This window comes from Ambystoma mexicanum, chromosome 2q (genome assembly GCF_040938575.1).
Source record: "Ambystoma mexicanum isolate Mex_15411 chromosome 2q, UKY_AmexF1_1, whole genome shotgun sequence".
In the NCBI taxonomy this organism is placed as follows: domain Eukaryota; kingdom Metazoa; phylum Chordata; class Amphibia; order Caudata; family Ambystomatidae; genus Ambystoma; species Ambystoma mexicanum.
The window spans coordinates 130,213,919-130,234,384 of record NC_090924.1 but is presented as its reverse complement, the minus strand read 5'-3'; the positions used below and the strand labels follow the sequence as shown (position 1 = coordinate 130,234,384).

General features: G+C 48.6%; 1 protein-coding gene across 1 annotated transcript in view; it reads right to left on the bottom strand.

Annotated features, from left to right (window-relative positions):
• Window positions 1-20,466, bottom strand: part of LOC138569235 (BOS complex subunit NOMO1-like) — a 1,101,991-nt gene that overhangs the window by 446,327 nt on the left and 635,198 nt on the right. The window lies entirely within an intron of this gene.

Sequence of the window (20,466 nt, the reverse complement as noted above, 5' to 3'; positions counted from 1 at the left end):
CCAGCTGGACTCTGGACTTTTTTGATTTATTCTGAGCGTAACCTTTTACCACTCACTCGTTCTTTTACTCTGAGAATCTTATTTTAATGTTTTTGTGGAGTATGGTTTCCTCAACGTATTTCAAAGCAAGCATCTGTGATTGATTTTTGTGACACAGCACCCTCTCTTTGCAATGACACTGAAGAGTCCCTTGGACTTCAATATTTATTGTATTCTCTTGTGTGAACAACAGTTGCTAAGAGTAGTAAGATAAAAGTTATCTTGCATACCTTTTCTTTTGTGGGACCAGCACACACCACCTTATGATCCTTATGTGGGGACCTTGGGGGTTAATATTGTAACTCATCTCCCAATGATCCTGTATCTTTTTGTTACAGTAACTAACAAACCTAAATGGCTGGTGGCAGTGGATACTGTTTTAACCTTTTTTGTTCAGGTTACTAGCAGGCTGATTTCTCAGCTGCAGTACAGCACCCATGGGAAACCATTTTCTCAAAATAGCCCTCATATTAATTTTTTGCCATTTTTCGTTTGTAAGTTCCTTCTGGGCTCTTATTGTATTATTCCCGGTAGGGTTGGGTCCTTTGTGAGTTTTGTCTTTGGCAGGCTTCTTGTGGAAAGCCCGCCCAGGACCCAGTGAGTCTGGCAAGGCAGGAAGTGAGGTAGGGCTCTGAAACTTCATTGTGCTTTGTTTGTAGGTGTGCCTGGCCGAAATCGGTTCAAACTGGGCAGCTGGCTGTCCTTCCGGACGGTCAACTCAGAGGTGATTGACATCCCCAAAGGGGTGAATGAATGGGTTCCAGCATTTAAGGCAAGGATTTTTGGACCACAGGCTGAGTCAACCACTTGAACTGGCAATACAAAGCAGAAGACGAGCAGAGACAGCAGCAGAACCTTCAACAATCGCAGAATTACTAGCAAAGCCCTGCAGCATTACTGACCCAATTTTCAACTCGACAGGGATGCTCTGCCATGGATGACTTCCTCCCTTGGGTTGGTGGGACCAACTAGCCTCAAGACCTTCAATGTGGGCCATCGCCCGACGTTCTGTGACTTTCCTGGGCTGCAGAACACCAATACCTAGGGTACCTGCACCATTTGCGAGTGCATATCTTGCAATCCTTGAATCTCGCTGAAACTTCACAGGCATCCGTGTGGACCTCCAGAAGTAGCAATTCTCCACCAAAAGTCCCCACACCAAAGTTCAGGACCGAGAATTTGAAGAGAATACAACCAGCGATATTCGCTACTTCTTGGCGCTAAGAACAAGGTGCCAAAACCACAAACTGTCGCTGAAGACTTTGCTGCTGACCCCTTCTCTCGAGTGCTGCTGCAGAAGCCCACGTAAGGTCCCCCTTTTGTCACCATGACCAAGGAGCAGGAATCAGGGTCTTCATCCCTGCATCAGGAAGGCATCCAGCTACATTTTCAACTTCACTCTTCAGGTACTGTGGGGCTTGGGTTACACTTACCTTAGGCCATTTTTGATGCTCCTTTGCTTAGGGAGTGCTGTTTTCAAAGTTTGGGACTTACTCCCATTGTGCAGACCTTGCAGCCTGTATACCTACAGGAAGACTCACCTTGAGCTCCTGTGCTATCTACATGAACCACTGGATGGTTACTTAACTTTTCTATGAAGATTTTCATCAGAACTGGTGCTGTCTATTTGACTGTGACTTTGCTGGTTTCCCAAAAGTTCATCTTCTTGATCCTACTGGCGTTGGCAATGATTGTTCCTCCACAACTTGAACTGCGAACCCTATTCAGGAAAGACTGCCTAAATCCCTCTTGGAGAGTGTTACATTATTACTTACTAAGTGCTAGCTGTGTTCTGTCTAACCTTTTCTTCCCCCCCTTTAAACTGAATTTTGCAAAGGTGATGCATAAAAGTGCTTTTACTGACCTTAACTGAAGTCACTTTGTGCTGGCTATGAAAGTATATGAAAAGTTACTCACCTGCATTATTGTTCCTTTTATAAACTTATCCCATTTTCTATTGAATATTATTAGTAGTTGCTGCATTTTAGATTTGCCTATGTGCATATAATAAATATATTTTAATATAACTAAGTGATTAAGTGTTTTCTTGGATCTGCATATGTGTTTATTTCTACAGCTCACATTCCTCCCTCCTAAAATAAGCCTGCTGCTCAGCCACTCTACCGACTTGTGTAGTACAGGCCTATATTAATAGAAAAACGTACCCAACAATACGTTTACTTCATTGGATGACACACAGTAGTGACCCCTTTTCCCTAAGGAAGACCCCCTGACAGTCAACACATGAATGGCATATTTTCATTTAACGGTTGCCCCATTAGTGGAAATCAAGAAACCTTGTCTTTACATTATTCGAGTCAGGCCCCCCCACCTTTAACCCAAACACCCATAACTCACACATACCACCTTCTGTTTCTGCTATGCCTTATTGTAAACATCCAAAGAAAAACGATTTGAGAAGTAGAAGCCCAATGGCATTCATGGACTCCTACTCACATAATCACTCAGGTACTGAGACGAGGAGGAGGATGAGAGAGTTTGTCTCAAGTAGCAAGTGCCCAAAGTACAACACGAAGTACAACAGAAAATGAACCCTATCAAATCAGCAGAACACCTATCCATTAAACTACTCATCTCCGCATCCCGCATCATCACTAGTCTATAGACCTCCTGGGCCCCCCACCACATTCGAAGAGGACATCACTCTCATCCTTACATATAACACCAAGCCAGGTTCCCAAATTATCATGCTGGGCGACCTCAATCTGGGCTTCCAAGATCCCAAAGACCGCAACGCACTAGACCTAGCCAATTCAATCACTGAACTAGGCTTCATCCACCACATAACAAAACCAACGCACAACAAAGGAAGGATGCTAGACTGGCTAGCCGGCCTCAACTGCAACATTAATATACTTGCCAACACGCCCTGTGTTTGGACAGACCATCTCATTACATTCACCATGAAGGAAACGAACAAGCGCAACCAGCAAAATGTAGCCCCTCCAATATGCACCAGAAACAACCGCAATATACGGGTGAGAAATTACTTCCATTGCTACAGCCCATCCTCACTGCCCACCACCATATACACAGACCCCACGGTGATGGTTGACATCTATAATAACAGACTACCTAAGGCCATTAAAACACTAGCACCTCTAAAACCATGCAAAGCCAAACCACGAGCCCACCTCAATTCATGGTTCACTCTGCACCTCAGGTCACTACGGAAAGTTAAAAGAAATGCAGAAAGTGTATGGAAAAGCCTCCCCACAGTCTCCAACAAAAACAATTATATATTGACCTTTCAACTATAAAGAGGCTATCCTACAAGCCAAAAATAACACATATAACGACTGCATCATGAACGCCAAATCTAGCACAAAAGAACTCCAACATCCTCAAAGAGCTCGAAACCCCAACCTTACCTCCTGTCACATGCATCATCATCATCATCAAACACCTTTATTCGGCCAAAAAAAGACCATCAAAGTACATCCTGCAAAAAACAATTCTAGAGGTAAGGATACAAATCAGAAACAGAGTTACAGGGAAACACATTGGGGAAAAACACAGGGTCGTTCGAACATGCCACCCCCTTCAAAGGAGACCCTAAACAGTTCTTTGAGACAATGGTCTAAACCTACCATCCCCTTACTTCAGCCAGTTCCCAAGGCGCCTCTGGCCCAAGGTGGTCAGATTTGCCCCTGAGAGGGGGCTGTTGTTAGTCAAAACCCCAGTGTTTACTCTGGCGGATCTGGGAGGGGCAGCAGAGTTTGGCAAAGGGCACAAGCTGATTGAAATCCCACTCATAGCTAGATGGCCTGCCCGCCCCAACCTTCCAAAACCAGGTTAGCTATACTATGGTCCCAAAAAGAAAGTTTAATACTATCCAAGGGGTTCTTATCTGTGCTTGGAATTCTGCAACAGCTCACCAAAGCTTCTCTACGTACAAACGGGCAACCTCCAGAAGTGTTCAGCCAAAATAGACATTTGTTAAGTAGGGCGTCCCTTGGCTCTGGCTTGTTTGCTACCAATTTGGGCACCCCCTGGAGGAAAACAATAGGGCGTTTGGGCTTTCCATGTTCAAAGGGATTGTGCTGGCCCCCCCGACTCCGCAAGCCCTGGTCTTTGGACTCAATACCCACAGAGCCCAAGATGACAGAGGACTGAGCCACCGATGACAAAGACCTTGAATTAAAGTTGGAGACCCTGCTACTCTCCCTGGTAGTTACATGGGGAACACAGGGCCCGTTGTTGGAGAGCGATTCCCCTAGTGCCAGGTTAAGGGGGGCGGCAGTCCCTTTGAGGGTGGTCAGGACTGGGGGGAAACTTTCCAAGGGACTTTCCGGGGATGAGATCTTAAGCCCCAAGGCAGCTGAAGCGGTCACCAGGGGCTCCTCCTGGGCAATTCCACCACCCTTCAGTTGGGCCTCTAGTACAGATAGTAGGAGATCCTTGATGATGGCCAGTTCCGCCAGAACTTGGTTACACCCACACCCCCTATATAACAGAGCCTCCTCTAGGAGTCGGGCGGTGGACATGTTACACTCATGGTTACTGGCGACAGTTTGTTGCTTGATGGTCTCGACCATCCGGGGTGGAGTCAAACGGGGGGACGGACTACCCCCAGAGCTTGTGGACGAGAGAACATCACTCCACGAACTATCATGGGAGCTGGCGGAAAGTTTGCCCTTTTGGACAAGTTGTTCCAGTCTGACCCCTACAGCCAGGAGAGATGATGCGAGTGCTGAGGGGGTTCCATGGCAGAGAGGTTCGATGGGTGTGGCTGTGGTCAGGCCCGGAGCCGTGCTTTGGGACAGGGAAGGACTTAGTTCCGGCTTGCCGCCAGCAACTGCGCTGACATCCGGAAACAGCTTGAACAGTCCACCCTGATTACAATGCACAGTGTCTTGGCTCCCCAGGTGCTGCTGGAACGTTACTGAAGGTGGATTAGGTGCCGCTGCTAGGGAGCCAGACATAGACAGGGACTGATTAGCAATGGGCTTAGTGGCAAACAAGCCGGCACATGACCCAACGGCCCCCAAAATAGTGCCCATGGTAGTTGCCGAGGGTACCCCCCCTGTGGTCGCTGTCTCCTCAATACCACAGTCTTACGCTGGTATTTCTGCAGGGGGGGTCATGGTCCGTGAGATGGGAACGGGGCAGGGGTGTGGAAAACAGGGATGAGGGGTCAGTAGTCGGCTGCGCCATAGCCGACTCCAGTGTCCAGATACTTATGGGGGGGCACGCCACACACCTCTATCGGAGTCCGCCACCCAATCTCACCTCTGAGTTCAAAGTCCAGTCCGGTCCCCGTGCCAGTGCCAGTCCCACGAATCTAGCTCCTAGGTCCTAGGACTCCGACTGGACTCCAGCAGCGCCGAACACCAAGCGGCGCCAAACACCGCGCCTTTGCCCCGCCGCGGGCTTCACCGCTGCGGGGTAGGGAAGGTGCAGATAAGCCCAGGGGGGCGGAGCCAATGATCCAGGAAGTCCCAGAGTCCCGCCAAGCGGCGCCAAACACTGCGCCCTTGCCCCCCGCGGGCTTCACCGCTGCGGGGTAGAGAAGGTGCAGATAAGCCCAGGGGGGCGGAGCCAATGATCCAGGAAGTCCCAGAGTCCCGCCAAGCGGCGCCAAACACCGCGCCCTTGCCCCACCGCGGGCTTCACCGCTGCGGGGTAGGGAAGGTGCAGATAAGCCCAGGGGGGCGGAGCCAATGATCCAGGAAGTCCTAGAATCCCGCCAAGCGGCGCCAAACACCGCGCCCTTGCCCCGCCACGGGCTTCCCATATAAAAAGATATATGCATAAAAGATACCACCTGGTGTGATAACATCCAGAAAGCCTTATTAGGGAAAATGTCAATGCTACAAGAGAAAATTGAAGCTAAAAAACGAACCCTACCATCTAACATCTCCCAGCCAACCACATCAACACCACCAAGGACCTCTCACAAGACGTTCAATTTCTCTCCCCTCTCAAATAAAGAAGTGGAGATCTAATCTCTAAACTAAAACCCTCTAAATGCCAGGGTGATATTTGTCCCGCCCCTGTCATCAAAGAGGCAGCAAAGGACCTGGCTCCATTTATCACATCTTTCATCAATGCCTCCTTCAACAGGCATAGTTCCCAATAACCTAAAAGACGCCAGGGGCCTACCACTATTAAAAAATAAAATAAAGAAAACACACACTGGACCCCAGTATCCCAACGAATTATAGACTGATCACCAACGTTCCATTTCTTCTAAATATCTTGGATAGAGCAGCTTACCTGCAAATCCAAGAGCACCTGGAAGTATATAACCTCCTTGGACTTCAACAATCTGGCTTCAGAACCTTGCATGGAACCGAAACGGCGCTGATTGACCTTAAGACCCAAATTGAAAACCTCAAGGACAAAGGCAAACTAGCCCTCCTCCTATTATTAGACTTGTCTGCTGCATTTGACCTCGTCAATCGCAAGGTACTCTGCAACCACCTCTCCAAAGTAGCACAATTCTGAGACAAAGCTAATAGCTGGATCCAATCTTTCCTCAACAATAGATCAATGGGGGTATTCGCATCCTCAGCTTCAGCACAACCAGCAACATGTGGAGTCCCTCAAGGCTCGTGTGTTTCCCCTACGCTTTACAATGTGTTTACGAAACCACTGTTTGATGATCTTGACTATTTGGGTGTCACCGATACAAATTATGCTGATGACACCCAAATACTCATCCCACTTACCGGTGACTACGCTACCGACTCTAAAGCACTGAATGAAATTTGCAGCATCTTCTAACCTTGGACAGTCAAGCATGGTCTTTGTCTAAACGATGACAAGACCGACTACTCATCTTGGGCCACCCTCCAAAATCAATAACCTCAACGTGCAGTTCAACTCTTTCAACATTGATGGCAACAACATTAAAGTCCCTAAGGCTGTAAAACCGCTAGGCATTTACATTGATTCCACATTGAACCTCTCCAGACAGACTAATGCGATGGCATCCTCAACCACCCACACATGCAAACTAATTACAGCTTGCAGACCATACCTCACGTCTGCCAACCGCATTACCCTAGCCAGGGCACTAGTCTTGTCCAAACCAGATTACTGCAATGCTCTATACTTAGGAACCAATCAACAAAACCTGCATAAAATGCAGGTAATTCAAAACATCGCCATCAGATCAGCACTAAACATTGCCAGATCTGAACACATCTCATCTTCCAGACGAAATCTAAACTGACGTTCAATCAAAAAAGAATTGCCCTCAAAACCATATCCCTGACTCACAAGTGCCTCGCTAATAAAGCGCCCAGCTACCTTAGCAACAACATCTCCCAAAAATATCTCAGAATGCTCCACCAGAGCTGCTCAGTCTCACTGTCTCAAAATCCGACGCTTCAAACTCCAGAAGGCAGGAGGTAGCAGCTTCCCAGTCTTAGCAGCTAAGCTGTGGAACTCTCTACCACTTAAACTCAGATCAGAACCATCCCTCACCACACTATCTGGCTCTTTTATATCACTCATTACTGCCTTCTTACACTGTACTATCTCTGTATCCTAATGTGTAATCATACAACACAGTATATAATGTATGCAACTTACTATAACATGTAATACTTTGCAAGATATTCGTAAATTCATCACTGCCTTCTTACACTGTACTATCTCTGTAACCCAGTGTGCAATCAAACAACAATGTACATAATCTATGTACATTATTGCAACATGTAATATACCATGCAAGCTAAAGCGCCCAGATGCCTCAGGGCTCGGTGTGCTCAATAAATAAATACAAATACGCAGGCTAGTTGTTTTTCAAAGCCTACATTACGTGGGACATTTGACGATGGTGACCGCATTCAGAAGTCGGGCAGTGCATGAGAGGACGGTACATTCCAGGTAGAGGCTCACAAATGTGAGATACGCAGAAAAGGTTACTGGCAGAGAAGGAGGGATGCCAAAGACGAGCAGGAAAAGTTGTGGAGATGCAAGGAGCTGTGCAGAAGCTCCTAGGTTTCAAGGCGCCCGTGGAAGCAGCGTTCATCTGTCTGTAACTAAAGAGGAAGCCAGAGTGTGACCGCAGAGCCACACAGAACGCTGGAGAGACCTATGCGGACTCCAGGGTGGAAAGCAAATTAAGAAGCTGTTCCACAAAGGCGTGGACAGAGTGAAATGCACGAAGAGACCAGTGAGATGAGAAAGCAGCTGGGGACCTCGGGGCGTTCTGACAATTGCACCAGCCCGCATTTGATGATTATGAAATTGTTAATGAAGAAGAATACTTGAATACAGTCAAGACAAAGTATTATCGCAACACACATTAAGAAGAATATTTGTATGCAGACAAGACAATACCAAGACAAACCCCAATCCAATATAGGTGCATGAGCTCCCAGTGTGGAGGAGAACTTGGAGCAAGTGCTACCAAAGGCAAATATACCAACTACCTCACGGTATAGGCCATTTTTGTATAACCATGGAACTATGAATCAATTAAGCGAAGTTCTGGCAAGCACATACACTGGGCAGTTGAAGATATGTAAAGACTTCTCGCAGGAGAATATACCAGGGGATCTGAAAAGAACTATAAAAGAAACACTGGTAGGCGAGTATACCAGGTGGATGAGATTGAATTAAGATTCGTGGCAGGGGAGTACACTAGACAATCTGCAGAGTTAAAGAGAAAAATCTTACAGAAAGACTGTTGCAAAACTTCTGATTTTGATGAGAACAATTTGAGTCCAGTGAAGGACTAATAAAAGTGGAAGGAACAAGTTACTTACCTGTTACTATTGTTCTCCAGCATGGGTCTGGCATGGATTCACATGCTCATGAATATTCCCTGTCGCTTGCCCGTGAATCCTCAGTAAAAGAAAAAACAGTTTCAATTTCACTTACAAACTGTATTTCTCCTCAAAACCAATCGCTGTACTCTGGGTCATACTGCTCCCAGCCAATGACAGTCCTCTCCCTAAGCCCCTCCCCTGGAAGCCATCTTCAGATTTGGTAAGCACATAAAGTGGCAGTATGACCAAGAAGAGCAGCAGAGGGGTAATAATGAGGGAGGATTTGCATGTGAATCCATGCCAGACCCATGCTGGAGAACAATAGTTACAGGTAAGGAACTTGTTCCTTCTCCAGCATGGGGTCTGGCATGGATTCACATGTTCATGAATAAAGAATACATAGCAGTACAATATTAAACAACCACGGGAGGTGGCAAGGCTCAAAAGAAGCAATTACTCTTACCTCTGGAACAGACTCGCCTCAAGGGGACACGTTGTGCAATGCTGCTTGGCCGACTCTGGACTCCTGCTTGGAATCCCTGTCGACGCAGTAGAACTTCTTGAAGGTGTGCATGGACCTCCACGTAGCAGCCCTGTAGATGTCCAGCAGGGGCATACCAGACAGGAACGCAGTCGTCACAGCGATCGCTCTCGTGGATTGGGCTCTCGGACGGCGGGCAACGAACAGTCGGTTCGCCAACCGATGACATGGTGTGATGCAGCCGGAGAGCCACCTTGACATGGAAGCCTTAGACGAGGCCTTCCCATGGTTCACGGGATCAAAGTTGACAAACAGTTGAGATATCTTCCAAAAACTCAGCCGGTGACGAAGGCTTTGGAAAAAACCAAGGTAACACCAAAGGCTCGTTGAGGTGGAACTCCAACTGAACCTTTGATATGAAGGAGGGGTGCATCCTCAGCACCATCTCGAGTCGTAGAAAGTCAGATATGACTGTTTGCCGGAAAGTGCCTGCATCTCACCCACCCTCCTGGAAAAGGTGATGGCCACAAGGAAAGCAGTTTTCCACAAAAGGAACTTGAGGGGCCTGATGCATAGGCACCACGTTGAGTTCCCATGCCGGGGCAGGAGTCTTCACCAGCGGGCAAGATCGAAACAGTCCTTTGAGGAACTCCTTGGCAAGACGGTGGGACCAAAGAAGATCTTCCTGGGGACCTGGTGTCGCGGAAGAAAGCTGCCAGATGCACCTTGATGGAGGCGTGCGCCAATCCCACCTTGACCAAGGACAACAAGTATGGGAGAATCTGTGGGCCATGACACTCAGAGGGGTGATCCTCTGTGACCGGCACCACGTAGCGAAATGCTTCCACTTGTGACCGTAGCACTTAAGAGCTGACGACGCTCTGGCCTTTGCAAGGACCACCCTGCAGTCCGCTGCCAACTCGTATCCTCCAAAATCTAGGGCTGCAGGAGCCAAGCCCTAAGGTTCGGCGACCCTGGGTCGCGATGCAGGATTGCGCCTCCTTCTCTGGTGAGCAGATCCGCGACCACTGACAGCTTGACCGGAGGCGATGCTGACAGGTTGAGAAGGTCCAGGTACCAAATCTGCCTCGGCCACGCCGGGGCGATGAGTATCTTCCTGCATCAGCACTTTTAGAGTTCAGTGATGCCTCGCAGAAGGAAAGGTAACAGAGGGAACGCGTACATAAACAGGCCTTCCCACAGGAAGGAGAGTGCCTCTCCCATGCTCCCCGGCTGGTGCAATCTGCTGGAAAACTTCTGGCATCTGGAGTTTGCTGCTGTCGCAAACAGATCAATCTGGGGCCTGCCCCACTTAATGAAGATGCAGTCCACCTAGTCCTGCCGAAGTTCTCACTTGTGGCAGAAGCGCAACTCCCTGCTGAGGGAGTCAGCAATGGTGTTCTTGACTCTCGCCAGGTGAAAGGGGACGAGGAACATCTCTTGTCCAACGGACCAGTGCCACAAGTTCCGCTCCCCTTTGGAGAGCGCTGGGGATAGAGTGCCCCTCTGATTCCTGACGTAGAACATCGTGGTGGTGTTGTCCGTGAAGATCCTCACCACTTTGACTTTCAGGGACGGAAGGAATGACTTGAGGGCCCATGACACCATTCGTAGCTCCAGGATATTGATGTGGAGATCCTTCTCCTCTGGCAGCCACAAGCCTCTAATGTGCAGAGGTCCAGTGTTGGCTCCCCACCCCTCCAGGGACGCACCCGTGGTGACGGTCTCCTGGTATGGGGGGAGGGGAGTTTGAAACCCTGTGCCCCAGGAGATGTTGGATTGGACGCCCCACCACCTTATCGCCCGACGCAACTCCTTGTCGAGAGGGATCTTGTCAGCGAGCGTCCAGGAACTCCTGAAGAGGTCGTACCCGCAACCTGCAAAGCCAGATAAGGTAGATGCAGGACGACATCATGCCGAGCATCAAACTTGATGGTCCACACCTTGGCGGTTTTCAGTGACAACAGCCGATGCACTTTCCCCAGCATTGCCGCTACCCTCTGCTACAAGCACAACGCTAGGCAGGCAATCATGTAGAGCCTGGCTCCTAGAAATAGTGTGTTCTGCGATAGTGTCAAGCAGGACTTTGAATAATAGATGGAAAACCCCAGATCGGTGAGCAGCTGGATGGTCGTCTTGTGTGTTTGACAGCTATTTCTCATGAATTGGCTTGGATGAGTTAGTCGTCGAGGTACGGGTGTATACGTGTATCCCTCGTAGACGTCAATGGGCCGCCACAGGTGCCAGGCCCTTCGTGAATACTCTGGGCACCAATTTGAGGCCGAAAGGGAGGGCCTTGAACTGGTAGTGCCTTCCCTGTACCACGAAGCGTAGGAACCTTCGGTGCTTCCTGTGACTAGGGACGTGGAAGTAGGATGCCTCCAGGTCCAGCAACGTCAAGAAGTTCCCCTCCTCCAGTTGGCCGAGCACATGCTGCAACGTGACCATCCAGAATTTGAGGGATTTGAGGGACTTGAGACGCCGCAGGTCTAGAATGGACCTCCAGCCCCAGTCTTCTTTCTGACTAAGAATTATATGGAGTAGACTTGGACCCCCGGAGTCGTCTTAGAACTAGCTCTATTGCCCCTTTTCGTAGCATGGCCCGTACCTCTTGCAGGAGTTGGGGCATGTGCTGCTCCTGCTGGGCCACCAGAGGGACCTGCAGACACTTACGTTGAAACTCCAGGGTATGTCCATGAGCGAGAGCGTCCAGCACCCATCTGTCGTGCATATCTTCTCCCACTCGTTGGCGAATCACATCAGCCGGCATCCTACCGGAGTGCATGGGCAGGGGACAGATGTTCTAGCCGGTTCAGTCCTGCTTCGGGTCTGAATTCCACCTTGGGAGCGACAACGGCACTGACCATCTCCACAAAGGCCTTGGAACAGCCTCTGTGGACCTCCAGGGTCGTGGACTCGGAGGGCTGACTGTAGGACGAGGAGAAACCTTTTGTCAATCTGCTTGACCTTCCTCCAGAGGTACAAAAGGAAGAGTGGTGCTGTTGGAGTGCCCAGAGCTTGAGCGGTCTCTGTATCCGTCTTGATGGCCTGTAAGGACTCGTCGACGGCCTTCCCAAAGAAGTTATCCCCGTCGGAGGGCATGTCCAATACCCTCGTCTGGACCTCCTGGTGGAAATTGGTGGCCTTTAGCCAGCCTCGCCGACGGAGGTAGACACCATTCTACATTTGCCGGAAAGTTGTGTCTGCAATTTCCAGGGCCACTGTAATGGCATGATCCGAAGCCACTTCACCTTCCTGGAGGAGCGCGATTGCCTCCACCTTCTTGTCATCGGACAGGAACTCCAGAATCAGGCCCAGCTTGTACCACAGTTCCCGGTCATACCTTTCCAGGACCGTCAAAGCGTTGGCTGCCTTGGCAGTCTGGAGGTTGATGCGGGGGCATCGGATTGGGATACCTCTTTTTAGCCGTAGGCTGATCCGGAGCCACAGGGGCTGGAGCCTACGGCAACCTCTTTTGGATTTCTGACACCAACGTGTGTAGAGTCGAAAGGATGCCCAGGGATACATCTCTCGGCTGAGCAGGCGTTGTCGGCACACTAGGCCCTCGGACCGTCATCGGTGTTGCCATCGTTGTCGTCCTCCACCTCCTCGTAGACTGTGTGCAGGAATTTCTGGTCCTCGACATCTGAGGACAAAACATCCATGTCTTGGGGTACGGCCTGTTTCTGGCTTGGTAATTCATCAGCCCCCCATTCCCCTTTTTGCACCCTGAGGGGTCAGGGCCGGGCTCAGCGACGGCATCCTCTTCTCCGGTGTGCCAGCACACTTCGCCACCTCCACGGATGAGGCCTCCCACCTCGGGGGTAGGGACACAGGGACACCCAGGGCGCAGTAGGGGCTACCTTCACAGGGTCAGCCCCTTCGGCCTTCGAGAGACCGCTGCCACCAGCTCAATCGTCAACGAAGATTTCTCCTGCACCGCCTGGGCCTTTTTGAGCAGATTGGACGTCTTTTCCTCCACCCCGGGCTTCTCCCGCAGCTCATGGTGGCTTCCTTTTTGAGGAGGAGCGCGATCGATGGCTGGCGATGGAGGCAGATGGTTACGTTGATCGCGCCCTGCCCATCTAGGGACCGGCTTACGCTGCATCCCCGACGGAAGTGGACTCGTGGTGCTTGGCCTAGTCTTGGGCCCCCACGGATGGAGCGCCCTCAAAGGACTTAGAAGCCTGCTCTTGGGACTGGCCGGTCCTAGGTGAGGCATGACCCTGATTGGGGCACGGGGCAGAGGCCTTGGCGTATTCTCCTTCGTGGTCTGGGTGAAGGCAGTAGAGGCATTGAAGGTGTTTGTCCTCCACAAACACATTCCGCAGGGAGCATCTGGTGCAGAGCTTGAAAAGGGAACTTCCTTCCTTCTCCTCCTTCATGGGCGGAGGTGAGGAGTAGGCCCGATGGCCTCCTGGAAACTTCGACAAAAATTCAACGATCCTTGCCCTTGAGGGGCGCTGAAATTCACTGACCAATGGATCCCCAATTGTCGGCAGATGGAAAGAAGAGCATGTGGGCTCCATTTTGACAAATAGAACTTTTTTCCGTCAAAAAAGCATGAAAACCTTACAATAGCTCACAGAGCAAAACCGAGGACTCCCAACACTTGAACGTGTGGTAAAAATCTGAAGATGGCTGCCAGCGGAGGGGCTTAGGGAGAGGACGGTCATTGGCTGGGGACAGTATGACCCAGAATACAGCGATTGATTTAGAGGAGAAATACAGTTTGTAAGTGAAAATTAAACTGTTTTTTCTTTTACTGAGGATTCCCGGCCGGACGACGGGGAATATTCATAAGCATGTGAATCCAAGCAAAACCCCATGCTGGAGAACATTTGCATCCTTTTCAAGAAACCAGGGGAAGGGAACCACCCCCTGAATCAAAGGGTCTCTACCTTGGAGAACATTTTTGTTGGGGTCATTATTACATTTTGGTTTTGAACACTTTTTACTAACATCAAGAAAAAGACATTTCCTTGCACCCTATGTTTTGTTTTAGTGTGACGGTCAGGATAGGATGTTTTGGACCCAAGGACAGCTTTTCAGTTACTGACTTCCTGACAGACTGATCCTTACTTTTGATTTTTAGGTAGGGAAACACCGCTTAGAATAGGGCCAGTTAGGCATTTTCCGAACCCGGTTTCGTTTCAATAAATGTCTTTACTTGAGAATATGAATACCTTGTGTCCAACTCATTTCTGACCCCTCATACCATGTACTAATCAACATATGTTTTCAGGTAAAGGTAGTGCTCTAAAGGGCCACATTGTAGACTGAAACAATTCCGTGCTCCAATATCTAGAAGTAATTCAAGAGAAAATTACAGATTATTACAGTTGGCCTACAGTTGGTTGAAGGACTGTTATGATTGAAAGAAGGGACTGATGATCGGGTTGCAACTCAGGAGACTGACACGTCACAAAAGGCACAGAAAGTCTCAATAAGTTCCTGGGGTTTTACTGCAATTTCTGTGGGCCATAGGGCCATCCCTATCCCTCTCATCTCCCGTTGGATTGCCTCCCCAGCCCAGGCATCCGTAACCCATAGTTGGTGTTATCAACCAAAAACCTCTATTGCATACTAGTTGGATTTGACTTTTTTTTTTGCAATTATAATTTGTATTAAATAATTCCTAAGTGATACATAAAAGAAACGTGAATTGGTGTTGAACATAAAGTTAATTTCATGGTAGACAAAACAGGGAGGGGGCATGGGGAGAAAAAGTTGATTCTCCTTTTCGCACCCAGCAATGTTATAGACAGTGTCTTCTTTTCACTTGGGTAAGTATATCTCAGTGGATGACAATGGATTATATATACTAAAAGGTTATTGATCAATTCACTAACTAAACTGGGGTAAAAAAGTGACAGCTTTGATATTTAGAGGGAATGGCATTGCATTCGTTCTAGGTGATGGACGTTGGGATGACAAAAATATATATACTGTATGATATGATATGATATGGTATTTGTAACGCGCCTATACACAAGTGTTTCAAGGCGCGACGAGGCAGGGAGGGGGGGAAACAAGGGGAAGACAGACAAACGATCCTACTAGGCCAGGTGTCATTCAGATCGCGCAAGTGCAGAGGTAAGGGGAAAAGGAGAAAGTGCAGGGGGAGGAGGTGGGGGGGAAAGTGCAGTACAAGGTAAGTAGCGTAATAAAATAATAATAATAAAAGGGCCAGCTGGTGGCAAGTGCGAGGTAAGTGCAGAGCAAGTGCTGGGAAGGGGGCTGTAGGGATGCAGTGACAGTCCCACAGTGCAGGGGGAGCCAGGGAGGCAGTGCAAGTGGAGAGTGGCTGGGCCCTGGACCGAGGTCACAGAGTGGCCCAGATGCAGGTTTAGTGCAAACTTCAGTGGGGAGTTTAGCAGGTTTAGCAGGGGAGAGGGAGAGAGAAGGCAGAAGCGAAGAGGAAGGTTTTGAGGTGCTTCCGGAACCGGAGATGGTTCTCCTCAAGTTTCAGGGAGGCAGGAAGGCTGTTCCAGAGGGAGGCCCCTGCTGCGGAGAGAGATCTACCCCCAGCTCGTTGCTTCGAGAAGCGGCTGACCATGAGGGAGTTGGAGACGGATGAGCGAAGGGCTCGTGAAGGCAGATATTTAGGAAGAGAGAGTTGAAGGTATTGTGGCCCCAGGCCCCAGAAGGCCTTGTGGACAATGCAGAGGGTTTTGAACTTAATCCTCGCAGCCACTGGGAGCCAGTGAAGAGATTTCAGTCCTGGAGAGATACGGTCCCTGGGCTTGAGGCCAAGGACAAGTCTCGCAGTTCTGTTCTGGATAAGTTGCAGAGGGCTGTGAGTCTGATTATCCCTCTTTCCGTTACCCAGCTGCTCGAGTGATAATGCTTACACACTAAACAAATGAGGTGTGATCTTACGCATTAAATACATCATAGAACCCAACACGAGTTATTCATAAGGAAACTAATTTATTGCTTATCAAAATTAGATAAACAGAACGGTACACCATAACACAAGACAATCGTCATGGTTACCATGACTTTAAAAAATGAATTCACTATACATCATACAGACATAAACAAGGGGTTTAAACACAATGGCATATAGGCATCGATAACCATTTGATTTCTGGAGCACCCACAACTGATTTTTATAGGCATCTCAGATTATCGTCGGCATGTTTCGGCCTTCTAGACTATTAGACACTATCCCTAGTATCTTTTCTTTTACATTTTTGGCCATCCTCAGGACACAATTTCTTCCATATAGTCGGTAGTACATCTATACCCCACTTGGTATTCAACGTGGTTACTCAACAAAACTTCTTGTGGTTTTTTTACAGAGCGTTGAAAGGGTTAATCGCAGTCGTGCCTGTCTGGGGTGCATATATCCTTCTGCCAGAGTTCACAAAATGGGGGCTAAGGGGGGGACAGCGTCCTCCAAATTAAAGCGGATCAAAGGTCCTCACAGGGACCGTTTACATAAAGCGTTTTTCAACAGAATGGGAAGCTCCAGATCAATAATATTATCAATCAGATGGAGGCCCTAACATTCATTGTGTCACTGCACAGATGGTGGCTGCTGCTGGAGCGCAGTTGGCCTCCGTTTGTCCAGAGTCAGGGAGCCGGATTGAGGCAGCCCGTGTCCTGCTGGCGGTGTGTGAAGGAGTGCTCATTCCCGTGGGATGTGTGCCCGTCCAAAGGGCGTCTGAGGGGCAGGTGGTGGGACGCTGACCACGATCCCATACGCCCTAAGAGGACCACTCCCCAGCGCAATGCTACCCAGTCAGTTTCAAAGGTAAAGTGAGAGAAATGCTGGAGTGGGAAGGGAGAAAAGACAGAATTTGGAAGCAGCGCAAAGCAGAAAGCTAGAAAGATAGTGGAAAGTAAAAGAAAAGCACGAGAGAGGCACAAAAAGAGCAGAAAGAAAGAAAAAGGCTTGAAGATAAATGAGAAGGGTGCGAGTGACCCAAAAGTGAAGGGAAGGTGCAAGTGAGCACCGGTGAGTGAAACAAGTGTGTAAGAGGTACGGAAAGCGAAAGGACAGGTGCAAGGGTGCAGAAAGGCAAAGAAATGAATGGGCAAGAGGCACAGTCAAAAGAAAGTGAACCCAAAGGGAAGGTGCCAGGGACCCGGCCAAAAGCAAGACAAAGAAGGTGCAAGTGTGCACAACAAAGTGGAAACTAACAAATGCGGTGCAGGAAGAGGAAATTATAGAAGAAAAGCAAGTACAGGAAATACAGAGAGGGACCAAAGATCAGAGTGGTTGCGCTTAGGAAAAGCCATGATCCTAGCGTTTTCTAAAGTCTGTGATATTACCCCATGAGAAGGTTGTTTGTGTGTTAGGTAAGATTTTCAAAGCAATATACATCTTCCTGACCTGTGTCAACTCCAGAATGTTTTGCTTTACTGTCTAATTATTTGTCCTTACACCTCAGTGAGTGGGAACCTTTTTCCACACTCACAGTATTTTACTCTTCTTATGGGTGTCATTTTTAAGACTCTCCATAGTGTCTTTTTAATGTTATCCTCTGACAACTTTTGGCACATACTGCCTATTGTTGCTGAGCTGCCCTTGGGACTCCTTTTTTAACTTTCTCTGGCTAACCTTGTGGGAAAAACAGTTCCCAAGGGTAGAAAGGATCTTTGGATCCCTTTTACATTTTATTAGGTGAGACCAGCACCCCTCCCCCCACCCCCACCTTATGTGGAGTGATGGGGGGATACTGGATATCCCCTTTCTCATTCTAACATTTATGTTACAGGGACAAGCTTACCTTGCGCCAGTGAACCTTTTTATTAATTTGGTGCACTTTTACCGCAGGCTTTCCACAGCCCTGGTAAAAGAATCATGGGTGCTCATTTTACCAAAATGGCCTCAGTCTCTTTTTTCGCCATCTTAGCGTTCCTTGTCCTTTCTTGTTTCCTCCGCTGACCTCCAGAGTGGGAAAATCATGTGTGCTAACTTTATCTTGGGTGGGAATCCTGTGGATTCCCCGCACAGGCTCCGGAGTGTCTGTGAAAGCAGGAAGCGAGAGAGGAGTCCAAAACTCTGGAGCCCTTTGTTGTCTTCCAGCCTGACTCCGAGAATCCAGCTCAAACTGGGAGGCTGGCTGTCCTGAAAGGACTGCCAACCCCCCCCCCCCCCTCAAACATCCCCACCCAAGTTTGAATGTTGCATGGCTGTTTGACTGGCTGGGTTCCTGCATAAAAGTCTGATCCTGGAAGCTGAAGAGGTAGTCGACCACTGGAAGCAAATCCGAAGAGGAAGATAAAAAAAAACACAGCTGTGGCGATTTTCAGCGACTGGAAAGCCTATGTAACCGGAGCCTGCTGGGACCCTTCGTTCCAATTGACCTCGGACTCCGCAAACGCCGACCCCGAGCCTGGCGAGACCCACTAGACTCAAGAAGACCTACATTCTGAGCCATCCCATGTCGTGCTGGGGCCTTGCGGGCTGCAATACTCCAATATCCAGGACCCTGGGACCTCGAGCCATACCGAATCCTGCTGGATCACAGACGTGAAACGAGTCCGAAAAGTCCCTTCACCAGAGTGCTGGATCTTGCAAACGACAAGAATCCAACCAGTGATATTCAGTCTTCTTCTAGCTCCTGAAAAGGGTGCCAAAACCACAGAACCGTATCCAGTCGCGAATAAACTCTTGCCTGGAGCCTTCCCTGTTGATTCTTGCTTCAAGAGTCCTGTCTTCAGTCTTCATGACAAAGAATCCAGTGACTGGGTTTTCGGCTGCAGATCCTTAAGTCCTCCTGCTGCAAACTCTTATTCTGTACTGAGGTACTGTGTTGGCTTAGGTATTACCTACCTTAAGTCTCTTGTGATTCTTATGTAGCTTTGGGGTGTTTTCTGTGATTGGGAGTCCTCTGGTCCAGTTCACCAAAGTCCCTGCTGTAATCCGCCTAGGGTGTCTTCTCTGAAGTCCCTGGACCATCAACTAAATGTTTAAGTGGAATACTTACTTGTTTAAACACTCTTGCTCTGGAACTCTTGACTTTGCCGGCAACTGAGCCCCATCTCACCCTGTCTACAGCTGGTTCCTAGACCACCAGGGCCCCTCTTCTGCCCCAGAGAACTCAGGTAATAGAATTGGGAAAGGCTGGAAACTTAAAGGGGTCTGGCTTGAAAAGTAAAAAAGTGTTGACAAGTTTACTTACTTGTAAAAGAGTTAATTGGTAACTGCCCTCTGAGAGTGAGCAGTTACAAAAGTTCTTACCTACCCTTAAAGATGTATTGTCAATTGTAAAAGTATATGCACGGTTATTTTACTTTCCTTTGAAATGTTCTGTCATTCTGAAAAGTATAAGGTTTCACTTTCCTTAGGAACTGTCTCGCCATTCTAAAATAAAGTAGATGGTAGGTTAATTTCCTCACCTGTGAATTGGGTCCCCCTCTTCCCAAAAGTAATGCTGTTGGTTCCTGTGTACTACTCTGGCTAGTATATAAATGCACGAGTGTCCCCAATTGGGTCTTGCTTCCCCTGACTTGCTGTTAGCCTGTCAGAATAAGTCTGACTTAGTTTATACTTACCTCTAAGTTGCTGATGGCTCCTTTTGAAAAGTATGACAATGCATTACTTACCGTAAAAGCATTTCTGATGGTTGTATCTGCTTAGATTCACATGCTGTGCATAGGTCCGACATCCAGTGGTCACTGCGGAGTATTGCATTTTGTTTTTCGTAGTCGAAAAGGGGACGTCGACAAGGCGTGTCTGTAACACTATCCCTATAGTGACGTGCGTTGTACCCACAATCCCTCACGCGTCGAGGTCCCTCTGTTTGTATTTTTCTGCCCTGAGGGAGCCTTCTAGACGTGAGTGAGTACAGAAAAGAGAGATATAAAAGGAAGTCTATGTTCCTTCCATCCGAGCGGGGAGGAAGGGTGGGCGCATGTGAATCTAAGCAGATACAACCATCAGAAATGCTTTTACGGTAAGTAATGCATTGTCTTCTGATGTTTGTTAATCTGCTTAGAATCACATGCTGTGCATAGACTAGCGAGCAGTACCCGGAGTTGGCGGTGGGTTATGAGAAGGAACAGTAGAGAAAAGATGTCTTAATACTGCCTGTCCCACCTGGGAGTCAGATCTTGAGTGTGCATCTAGACAGTAGTGTTTTGTAAAGGTGTGCACAGAACTCCAGGTAGCCGCTTTGCAGATGGACTCAAGGGGAACATTTGCAATGAATGCTATGGATGCACCAGTGCCTCGAGTGGAAT